The 14280-nt window shown below is 48.7% G+C and overlaps 1 protein-coding gene across 2 annotated transcripts in view; it reads right to left on the bottom strand.

Annotated features, from left to right (window-relative positions):
- The window catches only part of LOC110492564 (potassium voltage-gated channel subfamily D member 3), a 269073-nt gene that overhangs the window by 23902 nt on the left and 230891 nt on the right, over nt 1-14280 (bottom strand). The gene's annotated exons all lie outside the window — the stretch shown is intronic.

The following is a 14280-nucleotide window of genomic DNA, read 5'->3' as shown; positions in this document are numbered from 1 at the left end:
GTCACTCTCTCTGTCTCTCTCTGTCACTCTCTCTCTCTCTCTGTTAGTAAGAGGTTAGCCTCTTACCAACACCACTCACTGAGAAAACAGTTCCACTCAGCACAGATTGAACTCTCAGTGGAACAATCTAAGAAGTTGAGCTGTGTATATGTTTCATACGGACACAAATACGGACACAAAGCTTCAAGTGCTTTATTTGGCAGTACAAAAGTAGAAAACTTTATTCATTTCCGCCAGGGGAGACAATCTCAGGTATAGACACAAGGTCTGTCTGCTCTGGCAGTGTTTCTCTTCCACATTGCCAGGCTGATTAAAAGGTAGTGTCTGACCCTCTCTCTCTCCCCCCCCCCCTCTCTCTGTCTCTCCCCTCCCTCTCTCTCTCTCTCCCCCCTCTCTCTGTCTCTCCCCTCTCTTTTTCTCTCTCCCCCCTCTCTCTCTCCCCACTCTCTCTGTCTCCCCCCTCTCTCTCCCCCCCCCTCTCTCTCTCTCTCTCTCTCTCTCTCTCTCTCTCTCTCCCTCTCCCTCTCTCTCCCTCTCTCTCCCCCTCTCTGTCTCTCCCCCCCTCTCTCTCTCTCCCCCCTCTCTTTCTCTCCCCCCCCTCTCTCTGTCTCCCCCCCTCTCTCTCTTTCTCCCCTCTCTCTCTTTCTCCCCCCTCTCCCCCCTCTCTCTCTCTCTCTCTCCCCCCTCCAGGTGTCGCCCATCTTCCCCACTTATCCTCTGGGTATTTATATCAGTGTTTTCTGTCTGTCTCTCCCCCCCTCTCTCTCTCTTTCTCCCCTCTCTCTCTTTCTCCCCCCTCTCCCCCCTCTCTCTCTCTCTCTCTCCCCCCTCCAGGTGGCGCCCATCTTCCCCACTTATCCTCTGGGTATTTATATCAGTGTTTTCTGTCTGTCTGTGCCAGTTCATCTTGTTTGTCAAGCTTACCAGCGGTTGCCCTGTCAGCTCCTGTCTTTTCCCAGCCTCTCTTTATCTCATCCTCCTGGTTTTTGACCCTTGCCTGTCCTGACCCTGTACCCGCCCTCCTGACCACTCTGCCTGTCCCTGACCCTGAACCTGCCTGCTGTCCTGTACCTTAGCTCCTACTCTGGATTATCGACCCCTGCCTGACTTGACCTGTCGTTTTCCGGCCCCTGTTGTTACAATAAACATTGTTACTTCAGTCTGCACTTGGGTCTTACCTTGATACCTGATAGTCTGTCTCTCACTCGCTCGCTTATGTTGGAGGAAACAGGAAATGTGGAGTGAGAAGAGACATACATACGCATGACCGAGAACGGAGAGAGGGAGAAAGAAAGGCAGTATTGAGAAACCGACCGCCCAAGGTTAGGACAGTCTGAGTCAGAAACACAGCTCTCACCTTGGTTCTCCTTTGTTTCTCTCTCTCTCTCTCTCTCTCTCTCTCTTCCCCTCTCTCTCTCTCTCTCTCTCTCTCTTCCTCTCTCCTATGTCTTTCTTGGGTAAACAGCTCTTGAAAGATGGAGTCACCATGAATCATCAATTAGCTTATCCTTTACAATCAAAATCACAACCTGCTGTTCATTACAGCCTCCCTGAGCAGAGCTCATAGGCAGAACAAAACAGAACACAAGGTCAGAGACCAGACAAGACACACAGACACTCCTCCTCTGTGAACTCTGTGTGGTTTTGTTACTCTGAAGAGAAACCTGTAGCGTTGTAATGTATTGTTTCATGGTGCAAGGAGAGTGAAGGATACAACAGGCCTGTCACTGAGCTCAGGTCCAGATGGATGCTTCATTAGTAATAGGAGCCCAGAGCAGCTAACGATTAGAGCAGAATGAAGACGGATGGGAGAAGGCAGAGGGAAGGAGGAGGAGGAGGGCATGATCTTGCCTAGGAGGAGGAGGGGGGAGATGGTGACAGCATGATCTTGTCTAGGAGGAGGAGGGGGAGATGGTGACAGCATGATCTTGTCTAGGAGGAGGAGGGGGGAGACGGTGACAGCATGATCTTGTCTAGGAGGAGGAGGGTGGAGACGGTGACAGCATGATCTTGTCTAGGAGGAGGGGGGAGACGGTGACAGCATGATCTTGTCTAGGAGGAGGGGGGAGATGGTGACAGCATGATCTTGTCTAGAAGGAGGAGGGGGGAGATGGTGACAGCATGATCTTGTCTAGGAGGAGGAGGGGGGAGATGGTGACAGCATGATCTTGTCTAGGAGGAGGAGGGGGGAGATGGTGACAGCATAATCTTGTCTAGGAGGAGGAGGGGGGAGACGGTGACAGCATGATCTTGTCTAGGAGGAGGAGGGGGGAGACGGTGACAGCATGATCTTGTCTAGGAGGAGGAGGGGGGAGATGGTGACAGCATGATCTTGTCTAGGAGGAGGAGGGGGAGATGGTGACAGCATGATCTTGTCTAGGAGGAGGAGGGGGAGATGGTGACAGCATGATCTTGTCTAGGAGGAGGAGGGGGGAGACGGTGACAGCATGATCTTGTCTAGGAGGAGGAGGGGGGAGACGGTGACAGCATGATCTTGTCTAGGAGGAGGAGGGGGGAGATGGTGACAGCATGATCTTGTCTAGGAGGAGGAGGGGGGAGATGGTGACAGCATAATCTTGTCTAGGAGGAGGAGGGGGGAGATGGTGACAGCATGATCTTGTCTAGGAGGAGGAGGGGGGAGATGGTGACAGCATGATCTTGTCTAGGAGGAGGAGGGGGGAGACGGTGACAGCATAATCTTGTCTAGGAGGAGGAGGGGGGAGATGGTGACAGCATAATCTTGTCTAGGAGGAGGAGGGGGGAGATGGTGACAGCATGATCTTGTCTAGGAGGAGGAGGGGGGAGATGGTGACAGCATAATCTTGTCTAGGAGGAGGAGGGGGGAGATGGTGACAGCATAATCTTGTCTAGGAGGAGGAGGGGGGAGATGGTGACAGCATAATCTTGTCTATTCTCCTCTTCTTTCTTCCCTTCACTTTTGTTCTCTTCATTGTATTCCTCTCCTCTCCTCTCCTCTGTTTAATAATTTATTCCTCTACTTTCTTATTTTTTCTCTCTCTTCTGTTTTATTCTTAATTTTGATCTTCTTCTCCTCTCTAGTTAATGGATGAACAAATGAACACTTCAATATGTGAGCGTAGTGTACTGTCATCCAGCAGTTAGCGACCATGGGGCATTAATCAATAGCGTGTGTTCTGGCTATTATGGTGTCTTTAAACCCTGTGGTATGATCATTACCAGACCCCGGGGGCAGGAGAGGGGAACAGCAGCCTCATGATGATGACTCTATCATACAGTAGGCTACACTCCTCCTGTAGACAGGCAGACAGACAGGCAGGCAGACAGACAGGCAGGCAGACAGGCAGGCAGGCAGGCAGGCAGACAGACAGACAGACAGACAGACCACATAATCTATCAAAACTACAGTATGACTAACTTCAGATCTGAGCTGCACCATAAGAGTCTTCTTTACATTGCCATACACTGTCATTAGGGTGACGTAACAGCTGTCGTTAAGGTGATTTAAAACATGTCACTAGGGTGGCGTAACAGCTGTCATTAAGGTGATTTAAAACATGTCACTAGGTTGACATAACAGCTGTCGTTAAGGTGATTTAAAACATGTCACTAGGGTGACATAACAGCTGTCATTAAGGTGATATAACACATGTCACTAGGGTGACATAACAGCTGTCATTAAGGTGACATAACACATGTCACTAGGGTGACATAACAGCTGTCATTAAGGTGATATAACACATGTCACTAGGGTGACATAACAGCTGTCATTAAGGTGATATAACACATGTCACTAGGGTGACATAACAGCTGTCGTTAAGGTGATATAACACATGTCACTAGGGTGACATAACAGCTGTCGTTAAGGTGATATAACACATGTCACTAGGTTGACATAACAGCTGTCGTTAAGGTGATATAACACATGTCACTAGGGTGACATAACAGCTGTCGTTAAGGTGATATAACACATGTCACTAGGGTGACATAACAGCTGTCATTAAGGTGACATAACACATGTCACTAGGGTGACATAACAGCTGTCATTAAGGTGATATAACACATGTCACTAGGGTGACATAACAGCTGTCATTAAGGTGATATAACACATGTCACTAGGGTGACATAACAGCTGTCGTTAAGGTGATATAACACATGTCACTAGGTTGACATAACAGCTGTCGTTAAGGTGACATAACACATGTCATTAGGGTGACACAGTAACACGTCATCAGAGGCAGTCTGTTCACCTAGGGGTTTTGAAAACAGCTTAGCGATGCTGTTATTCATCAGTTGGAATGTCTTTTCTTCCAGCTGTCAGTACAGTGGTTCGAACAGCTTCGTATTATACAACACTACCGATCAGCAACGTGTTGAGACTCTTATCCATAAAAGGCTATTCATTTACAGCAGCTCCAAACAAATAGCCACAGCCATGCTAAATTAACATGACTCCCATGGCAATAATGTTTTATGGCCGGGTACTGTATGTGTCAATACCAATAAAGCATTTCGGGCTAAATTAATGCCAGGGGACACAACAGTAATGTATATTACTGACGGTTTAGCAACAACGGACATTGGTGTTTTTCTGGGATATGAGGTGCTAGGGTTCTGACTCTATCAGAATGGAGTAGGTGTGTGTGTTTGGTATTTGAGTGTGTATTTTGTTATTGGGGTGGGATACTGCACTGCGGCTGACTCAGAAAGGAAAGGGGGACACACCAAGGTCAGGTATCTGACAGGAACTATAACACACACACCTATGCTCTCCGCAACACCTCATGTGGGAGAGAGCTATTTCAGGAAAGAATGTACCATTAGGACAAATATCACCTACGGCTCTTCCCCTCTTTCTCCCTCTTCCCCTCTCTCACCTTTCAATTTACCGCCTCTCTCTTACCCCCCCCCCCCCCCCCCCCCCCCCCCCCCAACTCGCCCTCTCTGTGTACACGGCACCTGTTTGTCTCGGAGTGCTTGGGTTTGATGGATATGAGTGCTCACTCTTGGCAGACAGGTGGTTAGTTGAAGCTGGGCAGTACGCTGGGACCACGAACAGACCTGCCACAGCGCTTCAAACAGGTTCAAACTGCTTTAAACATTATCCCAGGCCCCTCACACTGAGATGGATGAGGAAGAGGATTGGAAAGAGAGGAGTGGAGACACTCTGTGCCTGAGTGTTGCATGTGTACAAGCCACCAACACACACAATCCCAACCCAAACCAATGTCCCAGCATAGAATGGCACATCACATGACATAACAACATGATCTGTCATCACTAGCCACCCCCAAAATTAAAACAAACACTATCACACATGCACACCCACTCACTCACTCACTCACACACACACATACACTCACTCACATACACACACTCACACACATACACACACACACTCACTCACATACACACACACACTCACTCACATACACACACACTCACTCACTCACTCACTCACTCACTCACATACACATACACATACACTCACTCACATACACACACACACACACACACACACTCACTCACATACACTCACTCACATACACACACACACACACACACACACACACACACACACACACACACACACACACACACACACACACACACACACTCGCTCACTCAAACAAACACAGCCAACACTGCTGTCCAATGTTACAGAGACATTGAACTACTGGTCACTTTCTGTTTCCCCCTATGTATTTAAATATTGTATTCTCAACATAGCTCTTTCTAATGTTTCTCCTACTGCACAGTACATTGTAGTTCCACTGTTTATACACACCTCATAGGTATTATGTACTGTATTCTTGTCCTAGCTCATTCTAATATATCTACTGCCTACAGTATCATTCCTAGTATATCATGTGTAAATTATTCAGGTGTAGCCTACATACATATAGATTTAATTTTGATTACTGATACAAGGCTATTTGGGCCGTTAATTGGATTCGTCCCGACGTTCTTGATTTCAATTTGTTTTGTTTAACATTTTGTTTAACATTCTATCGCGTTGTTAGGAGCTATTAGCAGAAGCCTTTCACTACACCCGCTATAACATCTGCTAAACTGTGTACGCGACCAATAAACTTTGATTTGATTTGTCATAATGGCCTCTAACTAGGATTACCATTCTCTGTCTTTATGATGCTAGCTGATGCAGTTGCCCAATTTGGCCCCTGGACACGCTGCGACCAATCACATCATCGCTTTACAGGAACTCATTAGCATACATTATCTTGCACCACTGAGTGGAGAACTGGACCAGCTAACACTCAGAGGGCATGAACAGCCTCCGGCATCCCATACACACACGCAGAACATCCCATACACGCACGCACAACATCCCATACACACACGCAGACCATCCCATACACACACGCAGAACATCCCATACACACACGCAGACCATCCCATACACACACGCAGACCATCCCATACACACACGCAGAACATCCCATACACACACGTACAACATCCCATACACACACGTACAACATCCCATACACACACGCACAACATCCCATACACACACGCACAACATCCCATACACACACGCACAACATCCCATACACACACGCACAACATCCCACACACACACGCACAACATCCCATACAGAACACGTACAACATCCCATACACACACGTACAACATCCCATACACACACGTACAACATCACATACACATACGCACAACATCCCATACACACACGTACAACATCCCATACACATACGCACGACATCCCATACACACACGTACAACATCCCATACACATACGCACAACATCCCATACACACACGTACAACATCCCATACACATACGCACGACATCCCATACACACACGTGCTCACCAGCAGATGCACACACAATATATTCCAGTTGTCATCCTAGGCCTATTTTTTATTTAACCTTTATTTAACTAGGCAAATCAGTTAAGAACAAATTCTTATTTACAATGACAGCCTACTCCGGCAAAACCCGAACGACACTGGGCCAATTGTGTGCCTCCCTATGGGACTCCCAATCCCAGCCGGATGTGATACAGCCTGGATTCAAACCAGGTACTGTAGTAACGCCTCTTACACTGAAATGCAGTGCCTTAGACCACTGAGTCACTCGGGAGCCACTCGCTCAGATCGAGTGTTAACTGGTGACAGCCGACACCCGCATAACTGATGTTTTGGTGGTGTTGGAGGTGTAACTGCATTGGAGCTGTCAAATCGGTGAGCAGCTGCTCTTGATCATTGTTACGAAGCCACACCCACCCCACTCGCGTTAGAAGTTTAGAATGAGAAAGTGTAGGCTGTATAGAAATAATGACTTTCAAATTGAAAATCATTAATTATTTATGATGTCATATGATGTCCAAGATGGAGCAGCAGTTGTTTTTGTCCCGTGTTGTCACGTTCTGACCTTAGTTCCTTTGTTTTGTCTTTGTTTTGTCATTATATAGTACGGTCAGGGCGTGAGTTGGGGTGGGCAGTCTATGTTTGTTTTTCTATGTTGTATTTTGCGTTTTGCCTGGTATGGTTCTCAATCAGAGGCAGGTGTCGTTAGTTGTCTCTGATTGAGAATCATACTTAGGTAGCCTTTTCCCACCAGTGTTTTGTGGGTGATTGTTTTCTGTGTCTGTGTGTTCCACACGGAACTGTTTCGGTTTTCCTTTCTGTCTTTCTATTTGTTATTTTGTATTTTCGTGTTCAGTGATTTTGTTCATTAAAACATGACGAACACGTACCACGCTGGATATTGGTCCGATCTCTCATACTCCTCGTCAGAGGACGACAAATCCCGTTACAGAATCACCCACCACCAAAGGACCAAGCAGCGTGGTAACAGGCAGCAGCAGCAGGAGCAGCGCTATAAGGAGGAATGGACATGGGAGGACATTCTGGACGGCAAGGGTTGCTAACATGGGAGGAGATCCTGGCTGGAAGGGATCGCCTCCCATGGGAATAAGTGGAGGCAGCCAGGAGAGCGGAGGCAGTAGGTAAAGGGAGCCAGCACTTTGAGGGAACAGGGCTGGCAAGGAAGCCCGAGAGGCAGCCCCAAAATGTATTGGGGGAAGCACACGGGGAGTGTGGCGAAGTCAGGTAGGAGACCTGCGCCAATTCCCCGTGCTTACCGTGGAGAGAGAGGGACCGCACAGGCACCGTGTTATGCCGTGAGGCACACGGTGCCCCCGGTGCGCGTGCATAGCCCGGTGCGGTACACTGCAGTGCCTGGTATCGGCTGGGCTAGAGTGGGCATCGAGCCAGGTGCCATGAAGCCGGCTCAGCGCATCTGGTCTCCAGTGCGTCTCCTCGGGCCGGGGTACATGGCACCAGCCCTACGCATGGTGTCCCCGGTTCGCCAGCACAGCCCAGTGCGGGCTATTCCACCTCGCCGCACTGGCCTGGCTACGGGGAGCATTCAACCAGGTAGGGTTGGGCAGGCTCGGTGCTCGAGACCTCCAGTGCGCCTTCAAGGTCCGGTCTATCCAGTGCCACCTCCACGCACCAGCCCTCCGGTGGCAGCCCCCCGCACCAGGCTGTCTCTCCGTCTCCTTCCTACAGGTGCTCCCGCCTGTCCAGTGCTGCCAGAGTCTTCCTCCTGCCCAGCGCTGTCAGAGTCTCCCGTCTGTCCTGAGCTGCCAGAGTCTCCCGTCTGTCCTGAGCTGCCAGAGTCTCCCGTCTGTCCTGAGCTGCCAGAGTCGCCCGTCTGTCCTGAGCTGCCAGAGTCGCCCGTCTGTCCTGAGCTGCCAGAGTCGCCCGTCTGTCCTGAGCTGCCAGAGTCGCCCGTCTGTCCTGAGCTGCCAGAGTCGCCCGTCTGTCCTGAGCTGCCAGAGTCGCCCGTCTGTCAGGAGCTGCAAGAGCCACCCGCCAGTCAGGAGCTGCCAGAGCCGCCCGTCAGTCAGGAGCTGCCAGAGCCGCCCGCCAGTCAGGAGCTGCCAGAGTCGCCGGTCAGTCAGGATCTGCCAGAGCCGTTAGTCAGCAAGGAGCTGCCAGAGCCGTCAGTCAGCCAGGAGCTGCCAGAGCCGTCCGTCACGCCGGCGCTGCCAGAATCACCCTTCACTCCGGAGCTGCCGGAGTCTCCCGTCCGTCCGGTGCTGCTGGAATCTCCCGTCCATTCGGGACCCGGGTCCTCAGTCCGAGGTCGACGGCGAGGGTCAACGTTTTTAAGAGGCCACGGAGGTGGATAAAGAGGCGTAGAAACACTATGGTGAAGTGGAGTCCACGTCCCGCGCCAATGTCAATATGCCTTGTATACTGTTGTTTAGGGCAGCTCTCCTTGTTTTATTTTACTGCGGAGTCCCTAGTCCTGCTCAACATGCCTCAGATAGCCCCCTTGTCCCACCCCAAACACATGCAGAGACCGCACCTTGCTTAACTGGTGCCTCTAGAGATGCAACCTCTCTCATCGTCACTCAATGCCTAGCTTTACCCCCACTGTACTCGTACCCTACCATTCCCTTGTCTGTACACTATGCCCTGAATTTATCCTACAACGCCCAGAAATCTGCTCCTTTTATTCTTTGTTCCCAAAGCACTAAACAACCAGTTCTTACAGCCTTTAGCCGTACCCTCATCCTACTCCTCCTTTGTTCCTCTGGTGATGTAGAGGTTAACCCAGGCCCTGGGTGTACCCAGGCACTCTCATTTGTTGACTTCTGCAACCGTAAAAGCCTTGGGCTCATGCATGTTAACATCAGACGCCTCCTCCCTAAGTTTGATTTATTCACTGCTTTAGCACACTCAGCCAACCCTGATGTCCTAGCCGTGTCTAAATCCTGGCTTAGGAAGGCCACCAAAAATGTGGACATTTCCATCCCCAATTACAACATTTTTCGTCAAGACAGAACTGCTACAGGGGGCAGAATTGCAATCTACTGTGGAGATAGCCTGCAGAGTTCTCTCATACTGTCCAGGTCTATGCCCAAACAGTTCGAGCTTCTACTTTTAAAGATCCATCTCCTCAGAAATAAGTCCCTTACTGTTATAGACCCCCCTCAGTTCCCAGCTGTGCACTGGACACCATATGTGAATTGATTGCCCCCCATCTATTGTCAGAGTTCGTACTGCAAGGTGACCTAAATTGGGATATGCTTAACACCCCGGCTGTCCTACAATCTAAGATAGATGCCCTCAATCTCACACAAATTATCAAGGAACCTACCAGGTACAACCCCAAATCCGTAAACACGGGCACCCTCATAGATATCAACCAGGATATCAGCAATCACTCATTGCCTGCGTCCGTTATGGGTCCGCGGTCAAATGACCACCCCTCATCACTGTCAAATGCTCCCTAAAACACAGCCCTTGGTTCACTCCAGACTTGGCTGCCCTTGACCAGCACAAAAACACCCTGTGGCGTACTGCACTAGCATCGAATAGTCCCCAAAATTTGCAACTTTTCAGGGAAGTCAGGAACTACTACACACAGTCAGTTAGGAAAGCAAAGGCTAGCTTTTTCAAACTGAAATTTGCATCCTGCAGCACTAATTCCAAAAGGTTTTGGGACACTGTAAAGTCCATGGAAAATAAGAGTACCTCCTCCCAGCTTCCCACTGCACTGATACTAGGAAACACTGTCACCACTGATAAATCCATGATAGTCGAGAATTTCAAAAAGCATTTCTCTACGGCTGGCCATGCTTTCCACCTGGCTACGCCAACCCCAGCCAACAGCTCCGCACACCCCACTTCTCCTTCACCCAAATCCGGAGAGCTGATGTTCTGAAAGAGCTGCAAAATCTAGATCCCTACAAATCAGCTGGGCTAGACATCTCCTCTTCAAAGGGGGAGACACACTAGACCCAAACTGTTACAGACCTATATCCATCCTGCCCTGCCTTTGTAAAGTCTTCGAAAGCCAAATGAACAGACAGATCACTGACCATTTAGAATCTCACCGTACCTTCTCTGCTATGCAATCTGGTTTCCGAGCTGGTCACGGGTGCATCTCAGCCGCTCTCAAGGTCCTAAACAATATCATAACCGCCATAGATAAAAGACAGTACTGTGCAGCAGTCTTCATCGACCTGGCCAAGGTTTCGACTCTGTCAATCACCATATTCTTATCGGCAGACTCAACAGCCTTGGTTACTCTAATGACTGCCTCGCCTGGTTCACTAACTACTTCTCAGTTAGAGTTTCCCCTCTATGCAGACGACACCATTCTGTATACATCTGGCCCTTCTTAAGACACTGTGTTAACAAACCTCCAAACGAGCTGCAAAGCCATACAACTCTCCTTCCATGGCTTCCAACTGCTCTTAGATGCTAGTAAAACGAATTGCATGCTCTTCAACTGATTGCTGCCCGCACCTGCCCGCCAGACTAGCATCACTACCCTGGACGGTTCTGACTTAAGAATATGTGGACAACTACAAATACCTAGGTGTCTGGCTAGACTGTAAACTCTCCTTCCAGACTCACATTAAGCATCTCCAATCCAAAGTTAAATCTAGAATCGGCTTCCTATTTCGCAACAAAGCCTCCTTCACTCATGCTGCCAAACATACCCTCGTAAAACTGACTATCCTACCGATCCTTGACTTCGGCAATGTCATTTACAAAATAGCCTCCAACACTCTACCCAGCAAATTGGATGCAGTCTTTCACAGTGCCATCTGTTTAGTCACCAAAGCCCCATGTACTACCCACCACTGCGACCTGTATGCTCTCGCTGGCTGGTCCTCGCTACATATTCGTCGCCAAACCCACTGGTTCCAGGTAATCTATAAGTCTTTGCTAGGTATAGCTCCGCCTTATCTCAGCTCACGGGTCACCGTAGCAGCACCCACAAGCAGCACGCGCTCCAGCAGGTATATTTCACTGGTCATCCCCAAAGTCAACACCTCCTTTGGCCACCTTTCCTTCCAGTTCTCTGCTGCCAATGACTGGAACGAATTGTAAAAATCACTGAAGTTGGAGACTTATATTTCCCTCACTAACTTTCAGCGTTAGCTGTCAGAGCAGCTTACCGATCGCTGCAGCTGTACACAGCCCATCTGTAAATAGCCCATCCAACCAACTACCTACCTCATCCCCATACTTGTCTTTGTTTTTCTGCTCTTTTGCACTCCAGTATTTCTACTTGCACAGCTTCATCTGCACATATATCACTCCAGTGTAAATTGCTAAATTGTAATTACTTCGCCACTATTGGCCTATTTATTGCCTTACCTCCTTACTTCATTTGCACACATTGTATACAGATTTTTCATTGTATTATTGACTGTATGTTTGTTTAATCCATGTGTAACTCTGTGTACTTGTTTTTGTTGCACTGCTTTGCTTTATCTTGGCCAGGTCACAGTAGTAAAAGAGAACTTGTTCTCAACTGGCCTACCTGGTTAAATAAAGGTGTTCTCAACTGGCCTACCTGGTTAAATAAAGGTGAAATAAAACATTTATTAAAAAATTCACCGAATCAAGGTGTAGATCACATCTGACATTCCAGTGTTCCAACTGGTAAACAAGGCAAGGTCCGTTTAGGTATAATACCAGGATCCGCTTGTGGATTTGACAGCTCAAATCAAATCAAATGTTATTGGTCACGTACACATATTTAGCAGATAGTATTGCTATATTATTGCGGGTGTAGCGAAATGCTTGTAAAAAATGCAGTTCCACCTCCGACACGCCAAAACAACCGTTATGTAGATGTGGGTTAAAGCAGATCTGATTGAATAGAGCCCCTAGTCTTTTAACCAGAGACTGGTGTCTACCTGTGAAACAGTCATGTGTTCACCTCCAGCCAATCAGCATTCATTGATTAGGGGTGGGTTTGGGATAGGGTACTAGACTGGCTGGACTCCAGCCAATCAGCATTCATTGATTAGGGGTGGGTTTGGGATAGGGGACTAGATTGGCTGGACCCCAGCCAATCAGCATTCATTGATTAGGGGTGGGTTTGGGATAGGGGACTAGACTGGCTGTACTCCAGCCTATCAGCATTCATTGATTAGGGGTGGGTTTGGGATAGGGGACTAGACTGGCTGTACTCCAGCCAATCAGCATTCATTGATTAGGGGTGGGTTTGGGATAGGGTACTAGACTGGCTGGACTCCAGCCAATCAGCATTCATTGATTAGGGGTGGGTTTGGGATAGGGGACTAGACTGGCTGTACTCCAGCCTATCAGCATTCATTGATTAGGGGTGGGTTTGGGATAGGGGACTAGACTGGCTGTACTCCAGCCAATCAGCATTCATTGATTAGGGGTGGGTTTGGGATAGGGTACTAGACTGGCTGTACTCCAGCCAATCAGCATTCATTGATTAGGGGTGGGTTTGGGATAGGGTACTAGACTGGCTGGACTCCAGCCAATCAGCATTCATTGATTAGGGGTGGGTTTGGGATAGGGGACTAGATTGGCTGGACCCCAGCCAATCAGCATTCATTGATTAGGGGTGGGTTTGGGATAGGGGACTAGACTGGCTGTACTCCAGCCTATCAGCATTCATTGATTAGGGGTGGGTTTGGGATAGGGGACTAGACTGGCTGTACTCCAGCCAATCAGCATTCATTGATTAGGGGTGGGTTTGGGATAGGGTACTAGACTGGCTGTACTCCAGCCTATCAGCATTCATTGATTAGGGGTGGGTTTGGGATAGGGGACTAGAATGGCTAGACTGTATCTAACAGTAGTAGGAATGTTGTATGATGAGCCTATATGGTTAGATTGACTCATCATCAGCCTGTTTGACTGTCTGGTCCCCACACACAAGGAAACAGGCCCCTGGTGATTTTCAGACAATTAGTTTACAGTTAATTAAGTACTAACAAATACTGAAGAGACTTGAGACAGGGCCTGGTGTGAGGGATAACCCCCCCCCCCTCTCTCTCTCCCTCTCACACACACACGTACATGCATGCACACACACGCCTGCATGCACAAGCACACACACAAACAGTGCGCTGTGAGATGACAGTGATAGGCGAGTGTCATTAGTACAGTGACAGGCTGTGACTCCTCAGTTTATCTTCTCTCTGCTGCGCCTGGATTGTATGGCTCACACACTATGGCAAAAGGCATTAAAATGTCTAGGTTAATGGAGAATGACACTGTTTCATGACATAACCAACGGCTCTTCCCTCTGAATGCGTTTTTACACAGGGTTATTGCTCTCCTGGGGAAACGACACCAGGGTCGCATTCAGTGAGCAACAAGTAGTGGATGTGTCACTTGATTACTGTTTATATCATGTGAATAACTGTGCTTGTGTGTGTTTGTGTGTGTGATATTCATACGTTATCTAGAGAATGCCTTTCTATGGGGACATGAGCCCTGCGCCTTTCCCATCTCTCT

The sequence above is a fragment of the Oncorhynchus mykiss genome, chromosome 16 (assembly GCF_013265735.2).
Source record: "Oncorhynchus mykiss isolate Arlee chromosome 16, USDA_OmykA_1.1, whole genome shotgun sequence".
In the NCBI taxonomy this organism is placed as follows: Eukaryota; Metazoa; Chordata; class Actinopteri; order Salmoniformes; family Salmonidae; genus Oncorhynchus; species Oncorhynchus mykiss.
Note: the sequence above shows the minus strand (reverse complement) of the source record. Positions and strands in the feature narration are given on the sequence as shown.